The following is a 15,220-nucleotide window of genomic DNA, read 5'->3' on the forward strand; positions in this document are numbered from 1 at the left end:
TTCTCTCCGCTTTGTTTTATGCCCGCTACTTCGACATACATCGTGGCGATAGCTAAGAAAGGACTGGGGTGAGCCCGGTTCTTAATCCGGAGGACTGCTGTTCAGTGCACGGAGTTACGGACTGCCCTAAATTGAGATAATTTGTCGAATCCTTAATGTGTATGGCTACCTGAAAACATGCCAGTTTCGTTTTGGGCTGCACTAATTGACTGTATGGGCGGGGGGTGGGGGCCGTGCGCCTTGTTACATAGTATCCTCCCCCTTGGTTTTCCTTTTTCCCTTTTTATCTGTTTTCTTTCCCTATATTATCTCATTCTATATTTCGGGTTCATGTTTAGGGTGACAGGCACGCTGCTGGGAGGGGTAGGCCATAGCCTTCTGCAGGGGTGCAGGGTGGGGCGGGTGGATTGGGGTCTATTAGATAGTTACTTGTTTCTATGGCTCTTTTGTGTCCTTTTCTTGGGTCTCCATGACTGTGCGTGATTCCCGTGGGGTGAGTGCCTGGGGGGGGGGGGGGGGGGGGGATTGGGTATTCCTATATAACATTGTACTTTCAGGTTCTGCTTATCCTGACTTAGCCGCCCCGCCCCTAAGAATGTTTGCTGTCTGGATTGTTGATCGCCATTATCGCCGTGGGGCGGGTACAGTAACGTGGAGTCCCCTTTTCCTTTTTTCTAGTATTTTCGTTTACTTTTACTCTCCGGGTTGGGCTGTATAATGATTGCAACTTTATCCGTCTCACCGATAATTTGACCATCATGTGAGTGATGTTCTGCTTGTCTTTGGGCACATGAGGTTGCGGGTGGACACTGACCGAAGAAGAATTGCAAGGGCATCTATGGCTTGAACGCTTTGGACTATTCTGATGACAGAACTATGGATTCTCTATTATAATGTTGTTGGTTCTGTTCCCCGCCATGTGCACCAGGACGCCTACTATACAGCCGATCCTTTATTCTTTAACATAAAATTAACCTTCTGTGATCCTGTGCCGGGGGGTTACACTCAGTTAGCATTATGGACTCGCAGCAGTGTGTAGTATTGCGTAACCACTCCGTACTCTTTATTGATATTGGTGCTTTCCAGTTTGTTCCGTGGCCGGCCTCCGGGTTGTAGGCCCGTATTTGTATGCAACCATTTACACGAATAAAGGTTTTAAAAAAAAAAAAAAGAGTGCCTCTGCACGAACAACTTTTTTGTCCAGTAGCAGCCCCCACACGCAGTCATTGGTAAACACTTGAGTATGCATGATGGACAGATGGGTCACTGAGCCTGCCCCCGAGATGTGGATGTTACCTGCAAGTCTTCGTCATAGCGAACTAGGTCAAGCCGCCACCCGTTCCGCTTAGCCTTTCATCCTTCCAAGGATGACGACATGAGATTCAACCATGAAAACAACCACACTGCCTTTAACTCGGTTTTAAATTGAAACCTTTTTTTTACCTTCAACACACATTTCTGCAGTTTAGGCCTAGTGAACTACTAACAAATATTTTAAAGCAAAAGCTGCACTGGACCAACCTGGAGCATTTATTCACACAATTAACCCCTTGTTATGATACGAATTGTTAGTGAAAAGCGCTGGGACGCTCCTTAGCTGGAGCAGCTGTGCGCCATACAAAAATAAATAACATAACATAACATAACATATGCACATTACTAAATATGGAGCAGAAGAAATGAAAACCACTCCTCCATTAACCGCGTGCACGTGAGGCATAGAGATTAGATGGAAGGTGTTTTTTTAGGGATGGTGGCGTTTAAGGGGAGCACTTGAATTCTCCTGGTTTAAAACTGAAACGACGTGGGCCATAGTTTGTAAACGCATATTTGCCCCTTTGGCCAGGCCCGGACCTAGTCTGGAGAGGGGTGGGGGGCAGCGAGTGCATGGCGCCCGGGGTGGACTGCCAAACGGGGGAATTCATAAGATATAACTTTAAAAATCAGCGATAGAGCAAAAATATATCTCTTGAATTCACAGGGAACAATTAAAGAAAAACATAATCAAGTGGTTAAATGAATGTAAAAAACGTAAACAATTTTATACTCACTTTCACTAGTTCCGCCGAAAGCCAAAATACACAGGGTCAAAGAGACCACAAAGATTTTCCACGACATCCTCTTACAACTGTGGACCCCAAAACACTGGGGTCAGATATCGTGCCCTAAATCAGATTTCTGGCGTGAACCTGTGCTCCAGAGAAGGCGGACCCCCCTCCTGGAGGTTTATGTCCAAAGTCCACGGCAGGGAGGTCGGGGGGTCAAAAACCCGCTGCTTGTTCTCCCCAGGAACCAGGGTCAAATGATGTGATCCTGGCTGCTAAAAAAAACAAGTAACCGCCGATTGGAAGGCGCAGGACAGAGTTTTGAGCGGTGATTACAAGGGCACAGCAACGAGTGCCAAAGTAGCAGTCTCCGGCTCCTCAGGAAGCTGAGAAAGCTTCAAGGCTGGATTTCTAAATCAGCCTCCGTGATTACAGCGGTCTCACGCGCCGAGCTCGCAAAACAATTATTTGCACCTTTCTTTCACCGCACGGGCGCGCTCTCGAGCACATCAGCCCTCGTGAGCATTATTAACAAATTGCGGCTGTTAATTCACCAGGCGCGCTTTAAAATGTCTGAAACACATCATAGCGAGAAACGCGCCTCAGAAGATTTCTTGTCTTTATGGGGCCATGTGTTTTAAACACATGGCCCCATAAAGATAAAAAACCTTTTGCGACATGGGAGGAAGTCAGACGAGCCCATCCAAGTTAGCCGTCTGAAAAAGAGAAAAGAATACATCACCAAGAACTCTTTCCCAATGGCTGGCCACCGTTTAGCTTATACTGTGACGCCAGCCAATGGGAAAGAGGGGCGGGGCTTAAAGCCCGATACTCAAAGCTACTAAAAATCATAAAATCTCGCCAGCAACAGTGCGCATGTGCAGCCTACGCAGGCGAGACCTAAAAATTATTCCTTTGTTTGAAGAGGAGAATACAGAGCTACAAAACACACAAGGGTGGGAACCCACATTATTTATTTCTACCACAAACTATCATAATTTCATGGTTCACCAAGTGTTTTTGAATGAATGAATGAATGAATATAAATTTTGTAGAGCACAAACTTAGCCCAGGGGCATCAAGGCGCTACGGAAGGAGATCAGGGTAGGAGATGTCCAGGGATATCAGGGCTTAGATGTTAGGACAAGTGAAAAGCCAGGTCTTCAAGACTTTGCGGAATAGGGAGTGAGTTTCCAGAGTGGCAATTGGGGAGGGAAGTGAGTTCCGTAAATTAGCCCCTATCAGCGAGAAAGCCCTGCCCCCATCTAGCTTTCCTGACCCTGGGAACAGTAACCAGGTTCTTGCTTGCAGATCTCAAGCCCTTGCCGGGAAGGTATCTTTGAAACATTTTGTGAATGCCTTCAGACCCCCTATTGTGGACAGCCTTGTGGACCAGGCATAAGGCTTTTAACACAATTCTACTCCCCAACGGGAGCCAGTGCAAGCTTCTGATGGTAGCTGAGACTGAATGGAATTTGGGGAGACCAATCACCGGCCTAGCGGCGGCATTCTGCACCAATTGGAGTCGATGTAAAAGCCATTTGTTTATCCTTAAGTAAAGGGCGCTGCAGTTGTCTAATCTAGACACGACAAGAGCCACCGTTGCCTGTTTCCGTGATGAAAGGGAGAGAGTCCGTATCATCCCAAAACAAGTAGAGACAGTTCTATTTATTTGTGAGCCCAGGGAAAGAGAGGAATCAACAATGATGCCTAGATTCTTAGCACTGAGACGGGGGCAAGAACAGGACCCAAGGGTTTCAGGCAACTTGGCCTCCGACCAGATATCCAACTTTTCTCCAAAGATAAGGACCTCCATTTTATCCCCATTGAGTCTCAAGAAGTTCTTGACCTTCCATGAGGCCACCGCCTGCATGCAGTTTAAAAAATTTACTGCCGAAGCTGAGACGCTATCAGTGATGGAAATCATGATCTGCGTGTCATCAGCGTAGGATAGCACTACTAAACCAAAGCACATTACCACGGTGGCGAGCTGGGCTTGTGTGGTGATGTCTTCTTTAAGAAGAGAACTTTCTGATGTTTGTGTGACATCATGAAAGATTCTTTTGCAAGCAGTTGAAGCTGAGGGTCACTGAAAGCTGTATCTGAATAAATACTTCTTCAATTTTACCAAGTTTTAAGTGTGATTACTACACTTTTCATGGCGACGAGGATGGGATTAACAGTTTTCTTTAGACGCAATGTGTATCTTCAATTAGTGTCGGCTCTTCTACGCGCAATATTTATCTTCTATCAGCATTACAGAGCATTACAGTGCTTAAATGTGCGCAGTGACACAGTAAATTTCAAAAGCTAATCAACAGGATTTCCAAATATGCGCTTTGAAATAGAAATGTCACATATTTTGTAAAAAGTCTTGGATAATGCCATCAGTTGTTTAAATGAGTATATTAAGTTGAATAATCCTTATATAAAGCAAGGTTGAGTCAGGATGCACAAACAATGCTTAGGATCCAAAACTAAAGTCATTTAAATTATTTAGCTGATTTCTTCAAGAAAATTAGCTTCTTCTTTTGCTTTTAATCAGATTAGTCGCTGAATTATCCAATAAAAGCACCACAGAATAAATTTCAAACTCACGGTTTTCAATACAATTCTTCTGAATTCTCTCAGTTTACCGCTAAAATCCAGGGGTGAAGGTCACTGTGTACACCGCCCCCTGCGCAGCGATCCAGTTGTCCTCGTCGCCATGAAAAGTGTAGTAATCACACTTAAAACTTGGTAAAATTGAAGAAGTATTTATTCAGAATCTTTCATGATGTCACACAAACATCAGAAAGGATATAATAAACTATGTAGCTGCTTTACGAGGTGTAGCGGTAACTTGTGATTTTCAGGGTTTAATGGATTCTTTAATTCGTGATCAAATTGTTAGGTGCACAAAAAACAAAAAAATCAGAGAAAGACTTTTATCTTTGGATCCAACTCTTGATGAAGCTATTCAGATCGCAAGAAGCATGGAGAATACTGATGTTTGGTTAAAAGAAATTGATGTTGGAAACAAAGACGTTGTTGCGGTCGATGTTGAGGAAGTGAAGGACAAGAAAGAAATTAAGACATTTGATAATAAGGCCAGTACAAATAAGTTGCCTGAGAAAAGGACAATTGTGTGGTGGACCAGGGCATATTGCCACAAGTCCAGCCTGTGGAGCAAGGAATTCGATTTGTAGAACTTGTGGAAGGAGGGGACATTTGGCTAAAATGTGTAGAACAAAATTGCGGCCTGCACAACAATCTAATGTTAAAGTAGTAGAAAACCTTGGTGTGGTACATGAAGATGTGATTGTTGCAATTGATGAATGTGATATTTTTAATGAAACTAGTAATGACAATGTAGTTGGGTGTAATAATATTGATGGTACCAATGGTGTTGTGGTAAAAAGAGAAAGCACTGACAAGCTTGAAAAACCACATTGTGATATTATGATTGGAAAATCTATGGTAAATGTCCTAGTTGATTCTGGAAGTTTATTCACTATTATTTGTAAAATGGTTTTCATTGAACAAATAAAGGGGCGAATAACTGACCTACTACGATCTGATATAAAAGCAGTTGGATATGGAGGAAAAACTATCAATATCATTGGAATGTTGTGGAGTGATATTGCTTTTAAAGGGCATGCTGTTCATGGGAGAGTATACATATCTGAAGATGGTTCCAATTTGTTAGGTTGGCGGCACCAAAAGGACCTAAATATAATTCTCAATCCAAATAGTCAAGAACCTGTGATGGTCGTGGAAAGAGTGTGTGAGATTGAGACAGAGTGGAGTGAAAAATTCATGTCTGGATTCCCAAATGTTTTTACAGACAAATTGGGTTTGTTGAAGGGTTTCACACATCGCATAATTTTGAAGAAAAATGTGGTGCCAGTGGTACATAAAGTTAGGCCTATTCCTTTACTTATGAGGGAACCTCTTCAACAAGAACTGAATAAATTGTTGGAAAATAAGATCATTGAGCTAATAGAAGCATCAGAATGGCTTGCCCCCATTGTAGTTGCCCCCAAAGAGGGTAATAAAATTTGTTTGTGCATTGATCTCAGAGATCTGAACAAAAATATCTGGGTGGATCGGCAACCCCTACCCAATATTGGGGAAATGTTGAGTGGAATGAGTGGTGGTAAGGTTTTTTCAGTGCTAGATATGTCAGCTGCCTACCACCAAGTAAATTTACATCCAGACTCGAGAGCCTTAACATCTTTTGTAACTCCGCTGGGTGCTTTCAGATATTGCCGCATGCCTTTCGGATTGGCTTCTGCTTCTGCAGTTTTCCAAAGGATTATGCACAATATTTTTAAGGGGATGGATAAGATCTTGTGTTTTCAAGATGATATTCTAGTAGTGGGTGAGTCCTTTGAAAAACAGGATGAGCTTCTAAATGATGTATTAAGAAGGATTGATGAACATGGCATGACCATAAAGAAAGAAAAGTGTCAATTAAGGAAAGAACAAGTGAACTATTTAGGACACGAGATATCTGGTAAGGGCATCAAGCCAAAGAATAGCATTGTAAAAGCTATTGTTGAAGCTCAGAGGCCTGTAGACAAGGATTTGCTAAGGTCATTTCTGGGTTCGGCAGAGTACTGCTCAAAATTTGTGTCTAATTTTTCTGATCTGGTTGAGCCGATGAGGGCATTGTTGAAAAAAGGTATCGAATTTGAGTGGAATCAAGCTTGTGAAGAGGCGTTTAAGAAGGTCAAAGATTCTTTAATTTGTGCTCCTGTGTTGTGCCATTTTGATATTCGTAGAAAAACTGTGTTGACGACAGATGCTAGTAATGTAGGTTTGGGTGCCGTCTTGACACAGTATGCTGATGGAGAGGAGAAAATAATAGGATATGCATCGCGTCGTCTACAAGGTGCTGAGAAATCTTATTCAGCAATAGAAAAGGAAGCATTGGGATGTTGTTGGGCAATGCATCATTTCAAGTTTTATCTTTGGGGTTTGCCTTTTATGCTCAGAACTGATCATAAGCCACTATTGTATATATTCAAAGGTGGTAAAGGTCTGGAAGGAAATGTGACTCCTCGAATTTCTAGATGGCTATTATCGGTCATGGACATGAACTTTACAATTGATTTTGTAAGAGGAAAAAAAAATATTGTAGCAGACTGTTTGTCTCGCATGCCGATTGTGGAAGAGGAAAAGATTTCTTCTTTTGTTGAAGTTGATCTTATGCCAGATGGAAATGGAGTGGCCTTGAGTAGTGAGGAGTGGTGTGTGGCTTTGGAAGGTGATGAGTTGTATGAAAATTTAAAGAGTGCTATAACTAATGGATGGAGAAATATGTCAGATTTGGATGAATATCTGAAACTATATGTTAAGGTGAAAGATCAGTTAAGTATCCACTCTGGGAAGGTATTAAGATGCAATAGGGTTGTACCGCCAAAGATGTTGAGACCAAGATTGATTAAACTGGTGCATGAGGGTCATCTTGGCAGGAGTATGTGTAAGAGAAGATTGAGGCAAAGTTTCTGGTGGCCAGAAATGGACAAAGAAGTAGAAATGGTGATTAAAGACTGTTATGCTTGTAGTAACAGTGACAAGTGCAAAGTTATACGTGAGCCACCCTTGGGATGTGTGAAGGTTCCTGACCGTCCATGGGAGAAATTAGCCTTGGATTTTTTGGGTCCTGTGGAAAGATTGGGTTCTAGGAGCAGATTCTTGATTGTCTTAGTAGATTATCATAGTAAGTGGTTCACCATTAAGCCGGTTGAGAATATCACAGCAACAAAAGTAATTGAGTTTTTAAAGGAAGTATTCATGGAAGAAGGGATTCCGAGAACACTGGTTACTGACAATGGAGTGCAATTGGTGTCTAGCATGATGAAAAGATTCCTTGATGATTTTGGGATTGAACATGTTCAAGTAGCAGTGTTCAGACCACAGGCTAACGGCCTTGTTGAAAGGGTCAATAGGATTGTAATGGACAATATCCAGTTATCTCTGGCAAACGGTCTAGCTTGGAGGGAAGAATTAAACAAGATGATGTGGGCTCATCGGGTAACTTCTCATTCTGTTACGGGAATTTCTCCTTTCATTGCATTGAAAGGGAGAGAACCAGCTACTAAAGAATCACCAATTTGGCTAAGGAGGAAAGATCAAGTTTGGGTGGATCGTGAGTGCATGGCTGAAAGGATGGAAGATTCTCATGCTAGGAACAAAGAAAGTTATGATAAAAGAAAAGGAGTGAAAGTTGTGGGAATTGAGAATGGTGATTGGGTTGTTGTGAAGAAGTCTGGATTTGTTAAAAAAGGAGAAACTAAATATTCTCAACCTCAAAAAGTAATTAAGGTCTTGGGGTCAGTTGCAAAATTAGACAATGGAAAAATCTGGAGTTTGGGAAGTATATGTAAAATTAATCCTCGTTAATCCTCAAGTTGTTTCTTGAACATCTGTTTTATCAAATTGTATGCAATGTTGTTAGTATCATCTTATTATTATGATTTAGGAAGTTGTGTATCTTATTTATATTTTATTATGAGGGGGAGATGTGTGGTGATGTCTTCTTTAAGAAGAGAACTTTCTGATGTTTGTGTGACATCATGAAAGATTATTTTGCAAGCAGTTGAAGCTGAGAGTCACTGAAAGCTGTATCTGAATAAATACTTCTTCAATTTTACCAAGTTTTACGTATGATTACTACACTTTTATAGATATTAAAAAGGATGGGACTCAATGAGGATCTCTGGGGGACTCCACAAAACAGTTGTTTAGGGGCAGAAAGAAACTGGCCCCTCGTAACTTTTTGTGACCTTTCAGAAGGAACGATGAAAGCAGGTTAAGTGCTGGGTCCTCTATCCCTATTTCCCGGAGACTACATCCAGTCTACGGGGAGAAATCGTATTGAAGGCTGCCATGAGGTCCAGGAGGATCAGTAAGGTGGTATGACCAGCATCAACCAGTTGTCGAATGTTGATAAAGACAACGCTTAAGGCCATCTCGGTACTGTGTTCACTCCTGAACCCATGCTGCGAGCCATCTAGCAGTTGGTATTCCTCCAAGTAAGAACTGAGATGGCGGTTAAGATGTTTTTCCTGGATTTTAGCTGGAACAGGTAACAGGGAAATAGGTTGATAGTTTTTTAATTCTGTCGGGTCCAGAGAGGCCTTCTTTAAGAGAGGTTTTACCACCGCCATTTGCCATGCGATGGGAAATTGGTCAGAGGAGGTGCCGGTATTAAGGATGGCAGTCAGAGGTGGTACAATGACCTCCCTTCCTAACTTTAGGATCTTAAGAGGACAGGGTTCAAGGGGGGAGCCAGATCTAATCCCACCTAACAACAAGTCAGTATCCTCTTGGAGAATAGGAGGAAAGGAGCACAAGCGGCAATCCTTCAGCGGTACAACCAGAGAATCCAGAAAAGGATCAGAATTAGCTCCCGCAGAGTTTAAATTCTCCAAGGAGGAGTAGATGTCCTTAATTTTAGCATATAAATAACCTGCCATTTTATCACAAAGGTCCTGAGAGACCTCGGTGTTGACATTGGTCATGGGGGCTAAAAGGGAGTTAATCGTAATACAGAGTTCCCTAGGGGATCTAATCATTTTTCTCAATGAGAGAAATGTAATGGTGAATAAGAGGGAGAGGCAAAAACATTTTTTACAGGGTAATCCATTCTAGCTCCGTATAATTCTCTGACTCAGAGATCTCTGTCCAGTGCACAACGGTTTTATGAGTTCTGAATAAATTCCTAAGGAAACCTACCCCTGGTGCAGATTTCTATGTGGATGCCAATCAGAATTTTTGAGTTCTAAAAAGTTGTACAACTACAGTTGGTCGTAGATTTATAAACCAGTGTGTAGTTTTACTACTTTTTTTGTGAAACGCTCCTGTATATTCAATGTGAACTATACTTTTGGCTAAAATTACTCCTTATTGTTAATACATTTTGATTTATTATCAGTTGTAACAAACTAGAACAGAAGAAGCACAAAGGAGAATATTGTGTAACAACACATCATTTTTCATGTAGCTATAATAGAAGGTGCAACAATTTGTTTTAAAATAGTTTTTTTTACTTGTTTCTTATTTTATTCTATTTTATCATATGAGTGTGAATTGCACTACTGAATTTATGTTTGGCATATAACAAAGTTTCGTGTCCTGGCTCCCTGGACTGCAGAAAGTAAACAATTCCAATCAGGACACTGTTTACATTCTGCGCTTATTAAAACCTTTGCTACCTCTGAAGCAAGGGGTTGCAAAGGCAGTACCAGGGGTTGCTAGGGGCAAGCCAGGGGTCACAGCTACGATCCCTAAATTACATCCATGCTGGTCTTTTGCAAAACCTGTGGGTATTGCTGTTCTCCCAGACAGTAGAATTGTATTGCTGACATCCCTGGAGGTGGCGGGCAGAGGCTTAGAATGTGAAATGAAGGGAGAGTAGCCAAGGATCCTTTAGAAATGTGATAAGTGTTTAGCTAAGCAAGGAGCTGCTGATTAGTGTCCCTGAATCAACCTCATTTGGTAGATTGTGAAGTGAAGGAGGAGAGTGCAGGCTCTGCTGTGCAAGGTGAAGAGGACAATTTGGGCGAAGCCCAGTGTTAGGACTTGGCCCTCTCTGCAGGGTCACCCCGAACATTTTGCCTTCACCTTTCCTGTAGTCTGAATTAATTTGCATTGTCATTAGGACTTTACTACTGCTAACCTGTGCTGAAGTGCTTGTGTTCTCCCTTAAATATGGTAAAATTGGTTACACCTGATTGGAGCATTTAATGTAATTGTAAGGTTCTAGTAAAGTGGTACTGTATGTTTCCAGGCCCTGCAAATGTAATGCTACGAGTGAGACTGCAGCACTCATTGTGCCCCTCACTAAAGTAGCACTTTAAAACATCTCAGATCTGCCATTGCAGTCTACTGTGCCATTTTAAACTGCCAATATGACCTAGCAAATTAACCATTTTGCAGGCCCAACCCTACCTTTCTAATGCATATCAGTCACCCTTTAGATATCCCATCATCAATGGCTTCACCTAGATCTCCTCCAGCACTCCCGACGATGACCACTCCTCCTCGGACACGTCCTGCTGCCTTGCACTACTGAACGCCACCTTCTCCTGGACATATCTTTAAAATGTCTTCTAAGTCCAAAGTTAAGCCAAGACCTGGCTCAATCCACCTCATGTATCAAACCTGCGCTCCATCACGGGTGGCCTTAACTTTTGACTTTGTCCTGGTCTCGTGTGACTAGATATCCGCGTGGTGCTTTGATCTTTTAGGCACTTGATTGCACTAAAACTTTAAAAATTCATAACTCCAGTTCTACTGATTAGATTCAATTCGTTTTGGTGTCATTTTGTTGTGTTTTCACTTTATTAATGTCTGTGTACTGCATAAATACTTTACATGTTGCCTCCAAGTTAATCCTGACTGCTTTTGCACCAAGTTACCAGAGAGTTAAGCACAGGTTAATTTGGTGACTTTTGCGGTTCAACCTGGTAAAGATTGTGGTTTTTGCCTCATAGCGTTTTTACCCCCTCAACTAATACCCAATTTCTTACATCCAGTTTTTTGTCTTTCCCTGCACACTCCTTCAGTCTGGCTGGTGACAGCCGGGTGCTGAAAGTCAGAACTCTTAATGCTTCTGTTGTGAGTTCACTAGGCTGGAGACTACCCTGCCATGAGAAGTATCATCCTACACAAAGACAGTGTCTAGTGAGCAGTCTGGAAAGGACACACGAAAGGAGAGCCACTTTAAACAAGCTATGAAAATGCAGACACAGGATATATATGTCCTGTCTGATTTTACTGTATAAAAATGGGACCCATTGACCCACTTGTTGTTTCATCTCCAGGTTTTCCATGACCTAGAATGGGAGTGGTCCACAGAGCATTTACAGAGGTCTGATGCACAACCACAGGTGGTCTCTACCCGACAGCCAGCTTTCCAGAGGTGAGGGGGGCATCACCTGAGTCTACCTCTTGCTGAAGAGTTGTTCCCCTATCCAGAGGCACCTAGAAACCAGCCTGCCTGCTGGAAGAGGGAAGGAGTCAGCCTACCCTGCAGAATTAGTGACTATCCAGGAGGAGTGAGGCGCAGCGTGCCCCTTCTAGTGGTGGGTTTGCAGACGAGGAAGACCACGGATAGTGATCTGCATGTCCAGATGTCAGATTCTCCACAATGGTTCCTGGTGAGAATCTTGAGTGACCTGATCAGCTGAGCCCAAATTGTGTAGCTGTGGCATGACCTGAGCGACTATGCCTGAATCAGGACACTGCAGTATGACCTGAGCTGCTGTATATGAATCGAGAAGCTGCAGTGTGACCCCAAGTTTTGGTTCCCATCCAACCTGTGCAAGGGCTTAGCTCCTGCTTGATCCCAGACTGTGCGTGGCTGCACCAATCTGGATGTGATCAGCCCAAGCGGGGCTGCCCCGAGCACCCGCTGGACATGCCTTGAGAGATCCAGCACTTCCAGAGCAGTCATCCCTGACTGCTAGAGCATTGAGAAGGCAAAGAGGAAAAGATGGCTCACGCTCAGCCCGAAAAGGGAGCAAGGGCATGCAAAGGAGAACCTCGAGCACCTCCGTACACAGTGTTGTGTATGCATTTTGCAGACTAAATGAACGATAATTCACGCCTTCCTTAGGCACAGCTTATACCCTTTTATATTACATCACTAATACTATATTAAATCATAGTATTCATAAGAGAGTTTTAGTTAGGATCAGATTTCATTCATACAAAACCAATGCAATTCTGCAGTTATAGTTATCTGAGCTAACTATCACTGCACTGCATATGATCTCACATATTACATCATTCGTGACATGGTCAGTGACAACACTGATGACATTTCAAATGACGTCACTGATGATATCATCCACAGAACCACTCACGCACTCACACCCCATACAACCTCCTACATACAGTGCCACACTCACACAACCACTCACATACCCATTCTCAGACCCATACAAGCACTCACAGACCCACTCACTTATTCTTAGAGGCACTCACACAACCATTCACTCACCATACAATTAGTCACATCCTGACTTATACATCAATAAACCGACTCACACAGCCATACACTAACCCATACTGCTAATCATACCTTCACTTATTCTCCTTTACAGCCACTAATAAAGCCGGATTACATCATCCACGAAACCACACACACTCACCCCCAAACAACCTCACATACACCCTCTCATGCAATCACTCACATACCCATTCACAGACCCATACAACTACTAAAACACACTCACTCACTCACTCACTCACTCACTCACTCACTCATACAGCCACTCACAGAACCACTCACTCACCAATACAGCCACTCACTCACTGATACAGCAGAGCTACTTTCTCACTCATACAGCCGCTCACACATCCACCCACCCATTCACAAAACCACTTACATACCCAATCACACATCGATACAAGCAATCACACACCCACTCACTCACCTATACAGCCACTCACACAGATGCCTACTGTGGAAAACATCCATTCACACACACACTCACTTACCCATACACCCACTCAAACCCCCACTCACTTACCCATACACCCATGTATACACCCAGTCACTAACCCATAAAGCCATTCACACAGTCACTCAGTCACCCATATAGCCACTCACACACACACCCTCCCTTATAGCCACTCACACCACCAGTCAGTCACCGATACAGCCACTCACACACAAATTCACCCACTCATAGAGCTACTCACCCACTTATACAGCCACTCATACAACCGCTCACTCACTAATACAGCCACTCAAACAGTCACTCAGATGACATATGTTCGAAACAGTATCACTCATTAGTAGTACAAAAAGAATAGTAATTTAACTTATGCAGTAGCTTAGTATATATCTTTAAGTCTCAGAAACCTTTACAAAACACTTGCACTTACTTGATGATGTCATCATTGATGTCATCACTAATTTAATTTGAGATGTAATCAGTGATGTCACTGACCAAGTCATGAGTGATTAAATATGTGAGGTCATGAGCAGCGCATTGCAGGGGCGTAGATAACTATAACTGCTCAATTTCACTGGTTTTGTACGAGTGAAATATGAGCCTAACTCTAACGTCCGTATTACCTATAGGTTTTTCAGGGAATTTGTAAGATTTTTTAAATTCTACTTCACAACTATAATGTCCCTGCAAGCTTTGTTGTTTTAGTGAATTTCTATGTTTGTTTAAGTTCTATTTCCTAACTTTAACATCACTGTAACTTTGTATTTTCATGGAATTTCATTGTAAAAAATCCTAACTGGGAACTTTGAGAGTGGGTGTGTGAGTGGCTGCATAGGTCTGTGAGTGGATTGTTTGCATTGTGAGTGGACGTAGGGGTCTGTGAGTGGGTGTATGAATGACTATATGGGTGTCTACATTGTTGTGTGAGTGGGTGTGTGAGTGCCTGTGTGGATTTGTGAGTGGGTGCATGAGTATCTGAGTGGGTCTGTGACTGGGCGACCCTTGATCCTGCTCCAGGCAGGTTGCTCCCCACGCCGCACAGCTCCACCTAACTGTGCCCGTGTCCCTGCTCCCTGATCTCGCTGCTGCCGCGAGTTCAAGGCCCTCCTCCACCCACAGGCTCCTGCCTGCGCCTCATCCCTCGTGGCCCAGTGGTGAGCCTTAAGTATCTGTCTGCTCTCTCTGTTCCCTTTCTGCCTGTTTTTTACTTGTCTGCTGTTTTATTTAGTTTTCTTGTTTTCTGCTCTTTTCTGCCTGTTTTTCTCTCTGTAGCCCTTCCAGCGTTCCAGCCTTTGCCTTCCCTTTCCTTCCACTGCATCCCCTGCGTCCCCGCCCCCTCACTCGCCCATTCGTTCCTGCCTCACAGCTGCTCCTCCCTCCCACCTTCCGTTCTTATGGCGGCCGCTGTGCTGCCACGCCGCTGGCGCACCGAAGGTGCGCCAAAGGCAAGCCCGTCTGCGCCCATCCGTGCCTGGACCATGCCCAGCGCCAGACCCCCTGGCTCCCACAAACGCCATGACACCCACCTCCACTACAAGGCCAGCACCCTCCACGAACTCAATGCCGGCTGATCATCCACCTGCTTCCTGGCCACCACGAAGCGCACCCACTGACCCTTCACCAGCCTCCAAGCCACTGTCCCGCCCACCGGGCTAGGAAGCAACCACCTCAGATGCATACTACTCAACACTTGCTCTGCCTACAAGCACGCCATCAAAT

This window comes from Lissotriton vulgaris, chromosome 7 (genome assembly GCF_964263255.1).
Source record: "Lissotriton vulgaris chromosome 7, aLisVul1.2, whole genome shotgun sequence".
Taxonomy (NCBI): domain Eukaryota; kingdom Metazoa; phylum Chordata; class Amphibia; order Caudata; family Salamandridae; genus Lissotriton; species Lissotriton vulgaris.